Source organism: Pinus tabuliformis, chromosome 5_1 (assembly GCF_031772625.1).
Source record: "Pinus tabuliformis cultivar Carrire ecotype Pingquan chromosome 5_1, CPIR1, whole genome shotgun sequence".
NCBI lineage: Eukaryota > Viridiplantae > Streptophyta > Pinopsida > Pinales > Pinaceae > Pinus > Pinus tabuliformis.
Genome location: NC_142305.1, coordinates 565,861,949 through 565,876,250, shown reverse-complemented (window position 1 = coordinate 565,876,250; position 14,302 = coordinate 565,861,949). Strand labels below are relative to the sequence as shown.

At 41.6% G+C, this 14,302-nt stretch overlaps 1 pseudogene; it reads right to left on the bottom strand.

Annotated features, from left to right (window-relative positions):
* Nucleotides 1-13,815, bottom strand: part of LOC149166080 (carbon catabolite repressor protein 4 homolog 1 pseudogene) — a 73,123-nt pseudogene extending 59,308 nt beyond the window's left edge.
* Nucleotides 13,816-14,302: the final 487 nt, after the last annotated feature.

Here is a 14,302-nt window from a genome sequence, read left to right as displayed (position 1 = left end):
ACCTGTCTTGATCAGAGGAGATCACTGCACATTGATAATCTCATCCAAGGTTTCAGATCCTTTAACAAATTTAAGATTAATCGCTTTTGTTTTCTCAATCTCCTTTCTAAGACAAACAATCTCACATTCCAATTTTTCAAGATGTTTTTCCTTTTCATCAATTTGAAATTGTAGAGTATCAATAATCATATTCTTTTCTTCTATACATCTCTTGAGTCCAGTAATTTCATCATAAAGGTCATCCACATTTACAGCATCCATATAATCATCATCTTCAAATGCCATTAACAACTTATATTCATTACCTCGTTCATCTTCATCACTGTTTGATAGACCATCACTATCTTCATGAGTGTAGTAGCTTTTCTTATTTGCACTCTGTTTCTTGTTCCATCTAGCAGGTTCCTTTCCCTTGTCATTCTTATCTTTGTGAGGACATTTGGCAACATAATGACCTACTCTTCCACAAGCAAAACATTTAAAGGGTAACTTACCTCTGAACCTTCCAGAACCCCTTTGAAGATTTCTGACGAAATTTGATTCTTCTTCTTCATCTTCTGGCATGTGACTTGTCTCATAATAATCTTCTTTGCCTGAAGCCTTGAAAGCAGCCTCTCTTCTGTCTGATGGACCTCCTTTTCTCATTTCATAAGCAGTTAGAATTCCGTGAAGCTGGGACATAGTAAGAATTCGTAGATTTTCCTTTTCTTCTATTGCAGACACTTTAGATTCAAATTTGGGGGACAATGATCTTAGAACCTTTTCAACCACAATCGCCTCTCTTATTTCTTCACCCAAATTTTTCATGCAATTAACAATCTCATCTACCCTAAGGAAATAGTTAGCCACACTTTCATCATTATACATTCTGAGAGTCTCATACTTAATCCTGAGAGTTTGAAGTTTAGCACGCTTTACCTGTTCGTCTCCTTCATAGCTCGTGATAATTTTGTCCCATATTTCTTTTGCGGATTTATAGTGCATTACCTTCATGAATTCTGATTGGGATATACATCCTAATAGAGTACTGACTTCTTTCGCATTTGTTTCATACTTCTTTTTCTCGGCTGGATCTGTAGAAGTAGCTGAAGGAAAAGTGTAGCCTGTCTCTACGATGTCCCAAACTTCTGTACCAAGAGATTGAAGATAGGCAGTAACTCTTACCTTCCAATAATTGAAGTCTGTCCCATCAAAAACCGGTGGCCTGATTGATGCTTCTTTCTCGTAGTTGCTCATGATGAATGATCTTCCCTCAAGCGATCAAGCTTCTCTGAAGGACCTGCTCTGATACCAATTGTTGGAAATAATACTGAGAGGGGGGGTGAATCAGTATTATCAGATCAATAAAACTTTTCAAATACTCTGAAACATATACGCGACTTCAGTTAAGTGAACCAGCGTGTACACGCTACTGTGTCTAAGGAAACCAGCGTATAACCAAAAAACTTATGATTCAGTTAGTTTATCTTCAGTAAATGCATCAGGACATTATTAACCATATTAAAAGTAAACAGATGCAGTATAACAGATCATCACACAAAAGCCACACACATGAACACCATGATATAAGGTGGAAACCCAATGTGGGTGAAAACCACCTGCTGCAAGTTGTCTCTATCTTTCTTTAATAAGAGCTTCAGTTTACAATCTTTTGTATTGGTGCAGCCTTATACCAGCATGCAGGCTACAACCCGCAGAGGGCTACAACCCTCTCTCGTTCTCCAAACTTCCTTGGAAGGGAGCTCCAACCCCCTTTGCTCTTGTATTAGCTAAGATACTAGTACGTAGGTGCAGGCCTACAATCTTCTTTCCTTCAGGTACCACTTTTCATACATTTTCAGACTGGATATTCCTGAAGCACAACATTACAATCTGAAGACCACAATTCATTCAACTTTCATAGCAGATTACAAAACAACCAATACTTGCATCAACAACCTCTGAATCACTGAACCACTGATACCCTGTCAAACCCAGTCACCAGAACACAGAGCAGACTACAAAACACTGCAATAACAGTCAGACCCAACTGCAAACCCAAAAATCAAGCTTCAAAAGATATACGCTACTTCAATGAGAGAAACCTGCATATACACGCTCTTTTAACGAAGACAACCTGCGTACAGATCTAAAAATAAATTCTCTCAACTTGCAGCTGTACCAGACATTAGTTAGATCTAGAACATAACATTGTGTCAGTATGTAGATCTAGAGATACGAATAATCACCCATATCATAATAGAGCATTTCAAACCATTAGATCGCGATCTGTCCTTAGATCTAGTCTTCCATCAACCGATGTGATCTCTCCTTAGCTTTGATCAAGCAAACCAGAACCTGCATACGAGATCTCTTTCTTTATCAGATATTCAAGACTTTTTCTGTGTCTTTGCCTAATGATCTTCTTCTCCTTATATAGCCTTAGGCCTTGCTCAATACCAAGGGCCAAACCATAGAAATCCAATACCATCAGCTTCAAAACTAGAGATCAACACGTCTGTCGAGATACTTTGGTCCAAAGACATAGGCTTAAGTACCGAGGACTAACTACCACGGACCAAAGGGAAGCTTCTCGACATGCACACCCTTTTCTGTTCATGAATCTGCGTGTATACGCGACTTTATATATATCGAACCTGCATATCTGCGACTTAGTCTATAGAGTACCTGCGTGTATACGCAACTTTTGCTTAATGAACCTACGTATATGAAAATTCTCTTCATACTTGTAGTCTGGACTGAGATCTGTCATCAAAGAGAGTTGCCATCAAGGACAACACCTGGATCGTAGCGCCACACCTGTGCCAAAATGCCAACACTGCTGGCCATCAAAGTTAGGATTCCTAACTTGTGGCTTAGGCTTGTCAATTTTCACTCTTTCAAGCATCTGCTCCACCTTTTTGAGCAGCTGCTCCATTGAAGAATATTCTTATTTCATCGTGGTTTTCTTCTCTGCTTTCGCCCTTGCTCTTTTGGACAGTAGGTTAGCTTCAACGCTGACTGCAATTTTCTGCATATCTTCCATTGTAGTCGGTTCTCTCTCTCTCAATTGGTACGCCATGTTAGCATCGAAACCATCTGGAAACTTCATCATTGTTGGTCCCACAGATGGCTTTAGATGGTCTGGGATGTCGTTGTAGACTGCATTAAATCTGACACAATAATCTTGGACCAACTCACCTGCATTCCTTTTGATTTGCTCATACTCGGCCAAAATTTTAAGGGGATTCTTTTTTGCTTCCCACCTATTCAAAAATTGCCTTTGTAGTTCAGCCATGGTAGGGATGCTTGCATCTATGAAACCTCTGAACCATTTTCTCGCATCATCTGTTAATGTTTGTACGAAGAACCTCATTTCCAAGTTCTCCGCATCGATCTCATGAAGTTCATAGAAGTTTGTCATTCTGTCAACATGTTGTTGAGCTGTAACACCGTTGGGAGTGCCATCAAAAAATGGAATTTTACTTTGATAATCATTTGGCATGTCATCTAGGACTTGAGGCAGAACAAGAGGAGCAAAACGGGCAGCCATTATTCTTGGTGGATTTGGCTTTGGAGGCGTTGGAGGATTATGCACAGTTTGTAAGGGGCTTGCACTTGGAGTTTGGGGCTGTGTGGCAATACAGCTATCGATCAATCTATTAGCTCTTTCTGTCTCAAGGTCTACAAGAAATTGTGGATCGGGGACGGTGTAATCAACAGCCTTTTCGGATTTAGATTCAAACAGTGATAACTCAAATCGTTCATCAAACTCAAGCTCCTCAAGATACTCAAAAATGTCGGGACATGAAGCGGATTTGAATATGGGAGTGAAGGGGCTTTCTTGACGAAGGAGTTTTTGGATCAAATTGGGATTTTCATAAATGGGAGGAGGATCCGGATCCGGATTCGCTCTGGTATATCGCCTTGAAGCTAGCGTACTATTGAAAAGAATTACGGGACGCAACCAACTTACTCAGCCTTTCCAATCCTAAGCCCATCATCTGGGAGCCTAGAATTCTTATGAAACAAGGGAATTTGATTTTCAACTAGCTTCCCCAGTGGAGTCGCCACTATGTTAGCACCTAAATCCACCTCAGGCTGAAAGAAGGTGAAAATCAAGGTAACCACAAACCACGCTCAGTCTCGTAGCTAGCCATACGAGAGCAGGAGAGGGCTCTCTCCAAGTCACACTCAGTGAATTGATAAACGAAAAGGACTGAGATGACTTTCTAACAAACAATTTATCTTAGGCTAGTAAGTGAAAATGAACATAAAGAGGGATTTTTATGAATGACTGTGTTTCTGGGATGATATGGGACCACTGGACCTCATTGAACAGAGAACTTAACATAAAGGAGTAGATTATTTCGTGAGGCAAGGTAGGCAGAAAGCATAGCAATTTAGTTTAAAATATGGCAGAATGGAGAGATTGATTAAGAATTTGAAAAGGGCATAAGAGATGAATCCTTTTCAATAGAAGAATGAACACTAACATGAAATTTTCCTCTAGGTAGAGCAATAAAATTTAATTCTACCTAATCTCATTCGAAAAACTTCACCAGAAATGAATATGAAATGAAATATGGAACATAACAAGGTACACATGAAACATAAGAGACACACTTACTACACTCACAACCATAGGAATTTCATGAAACAAAGCCGCTGCCTTTCATTAATTCTCTGTAAAAATATACAATGAAGAAACGAAGTTTCTTTCCCACAGTCTCCCAGAAGTTACAAGCCAGCCAACCCTTTGCAAATAAAATGTATGCAATATATAGAATGTGTGGAGAAGAGATGGAACGCCCAGGGGTTGGGAAGTTACTCAAATCATTTCGAAATGGAGATGGAGAGCCAACCATCAGCTACAGGTGCAGCGCTCTCAAGCATGACATTTGGCATGTGGTGACCCTTTGCATTCTTTGCCACTTGGATAGATGCACACCTGGAGAGAACACTCTTTAAAAGCTGCCTTTGGTGCCAAAAAACCGAATAGTGAATGACCGGGCCCACTTGGAGAAGTCGAGACCCGAAATTTCATGAAACGGGAGCAAACTGGGCAAAATTTCCTCTGTGCGTCGCGCTACTTTGGGGCCTATTTTGGGGCACTTGAAGGTGTCCAAAATGTGCGCAAGTGGGCTTGTTGGAAATCTTGGCCTGTCTACTTTCTAACCCCACTAGAATTTCTAAATTTGAAGCTCATTTTCCCCTTCAAAACTTCACTCTCCCAAGACTGCTTTCTGTGTGTTCAAAAAGTGGCAGAGAGGCCATTTTTGGGTGTTTTTTTACTTTTAGGAGACCCAAAACTTATCAAAATCTCTTGCCCAGACACCGGTAGATGTATTTTTTGATGCTGAATCCAAATATGTAAGCCGTTCCTCGATCTGAGGTCTAGAATTTTAGCGCCGCGCACACAAGGAGAAAATCCCTGCTTTTCGCCCAAAAAATTTCCTTGTGACCAAAATTTGCCCAAATTTTTTGAGATTTGGGCTGATAGTTCTCTATGGGGTACCTTGGTAAACCAAGGAAGCCTTAGCCAAGATTCTGAGCCTATCTTGCTCTTTTGCCCTTTTTGCCCTTTTTGTGGCTTTCCTCAGTTTTGCTTTCAAACTCCTTATTCGGGCTCTTAAACTCAAGTTCCATGCCCTGTAATGATGAGCCATGTGTCTCAGCAGTGTGTTGTCTTCATCAGCCTTGTTCAGCATGTTGTCTAGGTGCATGTTGACTCTCTCGAGAACAGACTCACGATCCTCCATAACCTGTTGTTCGAATGAAGTGAATTCAATCCCCCTCTGTTGGGCTGTTAGGCAATCCTCACGGATGTTTTGCAGCCCCATGATCACATGCTGGTCTTCCAGCTGTTTGTTCCTCTACTCTAAATACCTGATGTTCCATTTGGCCATCTCCAACTTGAGGTTCAAGGAGTGAATCTCTGCGTCTTGCTCTTGGAAGATCTCTTTCAGCTGTGCGTTTTGTTGACGTGTATCTGTATCATCATCATCACGACTGAGAATGGATACGGTCTCCTATTTACCTAGTGGCACACCTGAAGGTCCCTCATCATGCTTGGGTTTCTTGCCCTTGTCTTGTACCTGTACTGCCGATGTAGGAAGCAAGGCCCCTTCCACCCCGAGTGGAGATAACACTCGCTTTGTTGTTGCAAACAAAGGCCTGGTGCCTTTCGGATAGCCTCTCTGATATGTGATGGAAAATGGCACCACAGTGGTCTCATGGCGCTCATGCTGATGAGAAGGACCACCTATCTCATGTTTTGCCTCTGATACTCCCTGTGGGGCGCTGAAGAAATCATGGGAGATGAAGTCCTCCCAAGAAATGCCCTGCAATCCCAACCGATGGTCCACCAAAATCTGGATAAGAGCGAAGTGATATACACTGTTGAGCTGTTGCCGAGGGGTCTTGTGTTGCATGAATTTTCTCATTCTCTCTATGTTCCCGCAGATGAAAAATGGGAGGTTCATCATACGTACCCTGGTAAAGTGCATGAGCAACCTGATGTGATATGCATAAAGGCGAGAAAACCTCCCCTCACAACTGAAGTATTTCATGATCAATCTCATGAGCAGAGCATAATCATCTCTCAGAAATCTGAATGGGAAAACTCTAGTGAGCTGACTCAAACAACTGGCCTTGATGTAAGGCTCATAAAGTTCCCTCTCCACCTTCATCTTCTTGTGCCACTTTTCTCCAACATTTGGTATGCATATTGCCACTGATATGGTTTCGGGTGTCAATGTGGAAGTGACCCCTACCAAGATAGACTATCCCCCATGTAGGTGAAGTGCAAAATGACGGGCCAACTCATGATGATTTCTGACATTTGCCACCCTCTGACAAAATTCGAAACATGCCAAGTGCTGGAAACAAGACATAGTGAGATGGCATGCCTGCAACTCAGTGAGGGTGTTTGGTTCATCCCTGACATGTCTGCCACTCCTAGGTCTCCTAGGAGCCTGTTCTGCAGAAGCTGTGTCACTGTGAGTTTCCCCCTCATAGTCTAATGAAGTTCCCGATGCCATTACTGCTGTTTGTAACCTGAATTTTGTGCTGTCCTCTGAATCCAATAGTCCTGGTAGATGCTTTGCAAATCTATCACCAAGGGGACAATAAATAGGGAATATTAGGAGGGAAATGATGAAATAGGGATAGGGGTTTAAAGGGGAAATTTGTCATGGATTTGGGGGTGTTTGGGGTGTGGTTATTATGGGGTAGGGTTAAGGGACCTTTGAGCTATATGAGTAAAGGAGACAAAGGGATATGTTCACAATGTAGCTAGGGTAACCATTATGGGTAAAAGCTCCGGGGGAATTAGCTGATAGAGGTAGGATAGCAACATATTTTGCAATCATGTCACTGTAGCAGAACCCTAGCTTTTGATTTCTTTGTGTCTTCCTTTGTTTATTTTCAAAAAGTTTTTGCATTCGGTTAATAGCCTCAAAAACATGGTATTCTTCCAACATTAATGCCAAGAGTGAAGGTAGTTTGGTCTACCTCTCAAGCATGATAGGCATTCATAAAAATTTAGGCAAACTGGTGCATTTTCAAGCTGATAAGTTTGTGCGCCGCGTGCACTGTCCAGTGCACCGCGGGCTCTGAGTGTGCCGCGCCAGTGGAAAATTTAGACTGTGAACCGACCCGAGTGCGCCGCGCAAGATGAATGCGCCGCGCCAGTATGTGTGTGCATCGTGCACTGTTAAAATTGCCCAAATTTGTTTGAAAAACAGGGGAGAGGGTTTAGGGCGGTTTTAGGGCATTTTCCTTAGAAATCATGATGGGAATCGAAGCAAGAATGAGGAGGAGTGAGGAGACAAGGGGAGGGGAGCAGACCTTGGTGGCATCATTGCAAATTTGCAACCCCAACTATCGTTGTTTTTTATGATTATTTTCATGGTCGACCTTGTGCTTTTGGGGTACCATTTAAACGTCTTATGCATGCCATATAAATGACAAAACTAATGGAGAAGAGTTGACAACGGGCCTACCTCTTGTTTTGTTAGCCTTCACAAAGATTCGCAATATTTTGGCACTGTTTTGGGCCGCTAGACTGTGTGCGCCGCGCGTTCTTCCCCGCTGCTTGCCAGTGCGTCGTGCGACCTGATGTATGCGCCGTGCTTACCAAATCGCCTCCCACTCACTCAAACACTCACCAATCTCACTCTTCCACCTTCTGCAATGTCTTTCCAAGTCTTTAATGGCACAATGGCTTTGCTTTGGGCTATCATATGTATTTATAGGCTTTAAGGAAACTAGTTTGATTTTTCCTTCTATGAAAACCCACTTTATAATGTTTTTGTTTTGCACTTTTCTTCATTGACTTTAAAAACTATGTCTTTCATTTTTCCTCAAGACTTTGGCTCTCTTGATCAAATTTTCGGCATTTCTTTGCGGGGACTATATGACGAAGCATCTGGATTTGCAATCTCTGGCTGCATCTGAAAATGTCAACTGTCGATTTTTTGGAAAATTCGTCATAGTTGACCTTGTTTGACTGTTCTTCAAAACAGAGTTTTGAAGAAAAGTCAATGTCTCTTGCAGTGATGGTGAAGCTTTCTGCACTGTAGGTGTATAAGATCTCCCTCTGGCCTGCATGACTTTGTTCTGGGCATGTTTTCCAAGACCAAACTGATGAATTTCTAGGCCCAAACCATAAAAATGAATCTGCCCTGTAACAGGACCAGACCTTGACAATCATGACTTTGATTAATTTTTGGACCAAGACCTGAACCAGCAGAGGCCGGACATGAGGGGAAATGAGTATCGTGACTTTCTCCGTCAGATCATGACATGTCCCTAGTGAAATGAAATTGAGTGAATGAAACAGGACACCTAAAATTGAAATGCACAAAGAGCTTGGATCTCTGACGGAGGGCTGACCAGACCGACTCTAACATTGGCTCCAACGGGGATGGTAGCTCCTTGGAGGTGCCAAGAATAGCAGATCTCTGGAGGAGCTAGACAGTGCCTCTTGGTCCATTGGGCTATGGAGTCATCATTTGATAAACAACACAAGACTCTAACTTATTTACAAAACTGAAGTAACCAAGAAACTGACTCAAACTTGACAATTGGAATAACTCAAAAACTGACTGTACATACTGAAACCAAACTGAAATGAAAATGGTATTTACAATGACAGTGGAAGCAGCGTTGATAGATCAACAATGATACCGCTTGAGCAGCCGACCATTGATCGGCCCTCCAGGACAGTCTTCCCCGTTCATTTCCTTCAGAAGAAAGGCATTTTGACCGCTATATGCTGCAATTTTGAGAGGACCCTTCCACAGATTTTCGAACTTTCCGTGCTTGCCTTTCTCTTCATTCCTTGCATCCCACTTCAGCATCACATCGTCCAATTGAAATTTTTCCGCTTTAGCCTTTCTGTCATAGATTTTCTTTATCTTCTCCTGCAACTTGGATGTGTTTTGGAAAACTTCTTCTCTTGTTTGTTGCAAGTGGATCATTTGATTCAGCCTTCTCTGCATGGGATCTTCCTCACTGCCTGCCTCCTGAAGAAGCCTGACCACCGGGGTAGCAAGGGTGGTTGGGAATACTGTGTCTACTCCATAGACAAGCTCAAATGGTGACATACCAATAGACCTTTTCTGACTGATTCGATCTGCCCAAAGTGCATGAACCAACCTCTTGTTCCAGCTCTTCTTATTAATTTCCAGCAGTTTTTTGATGATTTTGACTAAAGATTTATTCAAAGATTCAGCCAATCCATTTCCTTGTGGATGATAGGTAGTTGAATGACCCAAAATTATATGATATCTATGACAAAATTCCACCATCCTTTTTGATTTGAAAGTTGCTGCATTATCAGTGATTATTTTGTTTGGACAACTAAAGCGAGACAAGATGTTATTTTCGAGAAATGAGATGATTACCGTGTTCGTCGCTTGTCTGGTAGGTGCTGCCTCAATCCATTTTGTGAAGTAGTCTGTGGCTGTAAGGATCCATCTATGTTGTCCGGAAGATGCGGGATGAATTTCCCCAATGAAATCCAACCCCCACTGCTGAAAAGGAGCGCTCACTTCAATAGGCTTGAGTGGCAAAGGCTGTAATTTCTGTTTTCCTTCGAAAATTTGACACTTATGACAGCGCTTTACCATCTTATGCACATCAGTAAATAAAGTAGGCCAGTAGTACCCTGCTCTTAAAATTTTGTTAGCCGTTGATTTCCAAAAAAGATGACCACCACACTCTCCTCCGTGGAAATCTTCCATGGCTTTCTTTGCCTCCTCTTCCACCAGACATTTTAACAAAATGCCACTGGGATCTTTCCAATACAATGCAAAATTCAAAATACAAAACTTGGAAGCTTTCAATTTAAGTGTTCTCACTTTTCTTCTAGTCATGCTGGGCGGTGGTGATAGATTTTTCAGCACATATATTATGTCAGAATACCATGGGGACGAAGCAAACATTTCTGATACCTGAACTGAAGTTCCTTCCTAATCCTCATCGGACATGGCAGTGATCAAATTTATGTCCAATGCATGCAAATTTGATTTAGCCATTAGTTTTTCCAACCGCTGTCCTTTGACCAGCTTTGTAGGCTTTATCTCCACATCGTATTCTAGCAAGGCTGAGATCCATTTGCCTCTTCTCCCTTCTGGATCAGTCTGCACCAAAACATCTTTTACAACAGTGTTAGGAACATAGGCCAGAATGTGAGAGTGTAGAATGTATACCCGGAAATCCTTCAGTGCCTTCACCAATGCTAGAGCTTGCTTCTCAATGATGTTGTATTTTAACGATGCATCTCTTGTAGCTCTGCTGAAAAGGAAATGGGTCTTTCATGATCGTCCCTTTTCTGGAATAATACTGCAGCCATAGTGTGCTCAGAAGCAAATGAAAACAAGATGAAAGTTTGAGTTTAATCTGGGCTGATTAAAACTGGAGCTGAAGAAAGGGCCAATTTGACCATGTTGAAAGATTTTACAGCCTCATCCATCCATTTCACCTAGCTGTCCTTCTTAAGCATGTTGGTCATTTCTTTCAAGTGTTCCGCAAGATTAGGTACAAAGCGACGCAGAAAATCCATCTTACCATCGAATGACTATATCTCCTTTTTGCTCCTAGGTAGATCGATTTGCTGAATCGCTTGGACACGTGCTGGGTCTATGCAGATTTCGTCTTTTGAAATGATGTGCCCAAGTAATTTTCCTTCCTCCATGGCAAACAAGCTCTTCTTTGGATTTAGCGATAGACCATATTTTCTACACCTTTGAAAGACAATTTTTAGATGATGCATGTGCTCTTCATCTGATTTTGAAAACACCGTTAAGTCATCAAAGTACACCACCAAAAACACATATTTCGCATTTGCAAATGCCAAGTCCATTGCACGCTGAAATGTGGCACCTACATTCTTCAAACCGAATGGCATTTTGGCATAGTGAAACGTTCCCCATGGAGTGGTGAACGCTGTTTTGTCTCTGTCATCTTCATGGATAGCAACTTGATTGTATCCGGAATAACCATATAGCAGCAACATACAAGATGCCCCCACTACTCACTAAAGTACATGGTCCATCTTGGGCAGCGGGTAGTTGTCCTTTAATGAGACCTTGTCTAAATTTCTAAAATTGATGCATAGGCGGATCTCACTGGTCTTCTTTCTTACGGGTACCAAATTAGAAATCCAATCTGAAAATCTGATGGGCACAATGATACTTGATTTGAACAACCTATTTACCTCTTTTTCAATGGATGGCAGCAAATTCGGGTTGATCCTTCTTAGCTTTTGTCTAAATTGCTTTTGATTTGGCTTGATAGGTATGGTGTGCTGAATGATGTTTGTATCATAGGTCTTCAAATCTGAATAATCCCAAGAAAATACATCTGCAAATGAAGCCATCAAACTGATATATTTGTCCTTGGTTTTTGGAGATAATGCTTTGGACAATTTCACCAATTTTGGATTTGCAGCTGTACCAATGTTGACTTCTTCCACTCCTTTCTCTGTGGGCTGCAAAGTTGGCTTGCGGGCAACATCATCCTGATCGAAAAGTTCTTCAAGGGGTATCAAGCCTTTAGGAATGATGTTTTTCTTTACCTGTAATACATCCATTTGATTGATTTGAACCTCTTTTGTACCATTCCCTTTGTTCTCATCATTTTCCACATCAATTAAGGTTTCTTTGAACTTGCCTTTGTTGAGCAGAAAATCCTTAATCTCTTCATCATCTTGGAACACTTGCCAATGTCGCTGATTGTCAGGAATGGTTGGTCGGTGCTTGACATGAATTTCAAATTTGTTGCTGGAGTTCATAGGGATCTTCAGGCTGCTCGCTGCCTTGGCAAGAGCATCAGTAATACTATTTTGGATTCTTGGCACACATGTCAAGGTGTATTCAGAAAATAGCTTCAATATGTCCAAAACTGCATTTCGTTAAGCCCGCATCCTAGGATGTTTTGCTTGATACTCACCTCTGACCTGTTTTATTACTAACTCGGAGTCGCCATATATTGAAATCCTCTTTACATTCAACTTTCTAAGAATTTTCAGGCCAGCTATTACAGCTTCATATTCTGCCTCATTATTGGAACATTCGAAGGCTAGCTTGTAGGACCAAACGCTTACGCTGCTAGGTACTTTGTTTGGGGCGGAGAAAGGACTGCGTACCCAAATGCCAATACCAGCTCCATCATTCCTGACGGCTCCATCGAAATCCATGGTCCATAAGCCTTCTTCTTCTTCTTGCAAGTGCTGAAAATCCTTTTGCTGCCCATTTTTTGTTTGTTGTCCATTGTCCTCAACTGATTGCCCATTCTTTTGTTGCTTTTCTTGTCTTTCTTTTTTCAAAATATCTCTAAAATTTTCTGTTATCTCTAGAATGTCATCTGCTTCTACTATCTGACTATCTATTTCATTTAAACTATCTGAAAACAAAATAAAAGACTCTAAATCTGTATGTACATAGTTTACAGGATGATTGATCGGTTTCTCCTTGCTTGTGATCATATACTTCATCTTTTGTTCCCGATATAGCTTCCTCATTTGTCCAAACACCAGGATTGTTGCATAGGAGAAATCCAACTGTAGTGTCCCCTTCAATTTCGCCACCCAAGGCCTGGAAACAAACATGCCAAACCTTGGAGGAATGTCTGCTACTACAACGTCCATCAGCACATTTTTCATAGGAAGCTGATCCAAACTCACCACTAAGCCTTTGATAAACCCTATGCACCTTACTCTGCTGGAGTCGAATGAATAGAGATCATGATATTGTCAGGTGATGTCTAGACGAAGCTTATCCATGATAGACTTCGGCATGAGATTGTGAGATGCTCCCGAATCAAACATGGCGTTGTGTAGCACAAAGTCATGTAATCGTAAACTGATGTAGAAGGGTGGAACCTCGCTCTCGAGAGACTCACCATTCGTTGCTAGCCCAAAAATCATTTCAGGCTGATATCCTCCACATTTACCATATCGGACGTTGGGTCCAAGTTCAACATTTTGGAAATCTGTCCTCTATAGCTGTTGTTTTTCATAATTTCAGTCAAAGGGATGGATATTTTTAACTTAGAAATCTCATTCTCTAAGCTAAAAGTGGGAGTCTTTTCTACCTCTTTGACTCGAGCCTCTTTCTTTTCCTTTTATTTTGATGTAACCTGCTGCTGTGATTGTTCCACTGACTTTGATTTGCTGCTCTCCGAATCAGCTGTCTCCTTCCCTTTCCTTGGTGCAACTACTGAATCATTCTTTGATGTTTCACCATCCTTCTTTTTCTGAATTGTTTTGACCGTTACCTCTATGTTTCTCAGTGAATATCGCTGCTGTTGGGTGGATAGAGCATTCATATAGCCTCTTTGGTACTCATCTGATTCTTCCTCCAAAATAGTGTCACTAGCTAGAATAAAATCAGTGTCTTGGTTTGCAGCGAAATTCACTACACATTCTTCTTCTTCCGTGGTGTATGTAGGCAGCTCATCTGGAGTAAAGAGATGGTTCTCTTCACCTATTATGTTCCCTTCCTCATCTGATTCCTGTCGATGCACAAAATTCTGCTGCAAAGGCATCTCTATGGGCTGTTGTGCTGCCTGCTTTTGGTTTCACTGATCTCTTTGTCTTATCCTATATTGCGGCTGCTGCTACTGGCCACGAAAGTTAGGATTCCTAACTTGTGGCTCAGGCTTGTCAAGTTTCACTCTTTCAATTATCTGCTCCACCTTTTTCAGCAGTTGCTCCATTGAAGAAGATTCTTCTTTCACCGTGGTTTTCTTCTCTGCTTTCGCCCTTGCTCTTTTGGACAGTAGGTTAGCTTCAACGCTGACTACAATTTTCTGC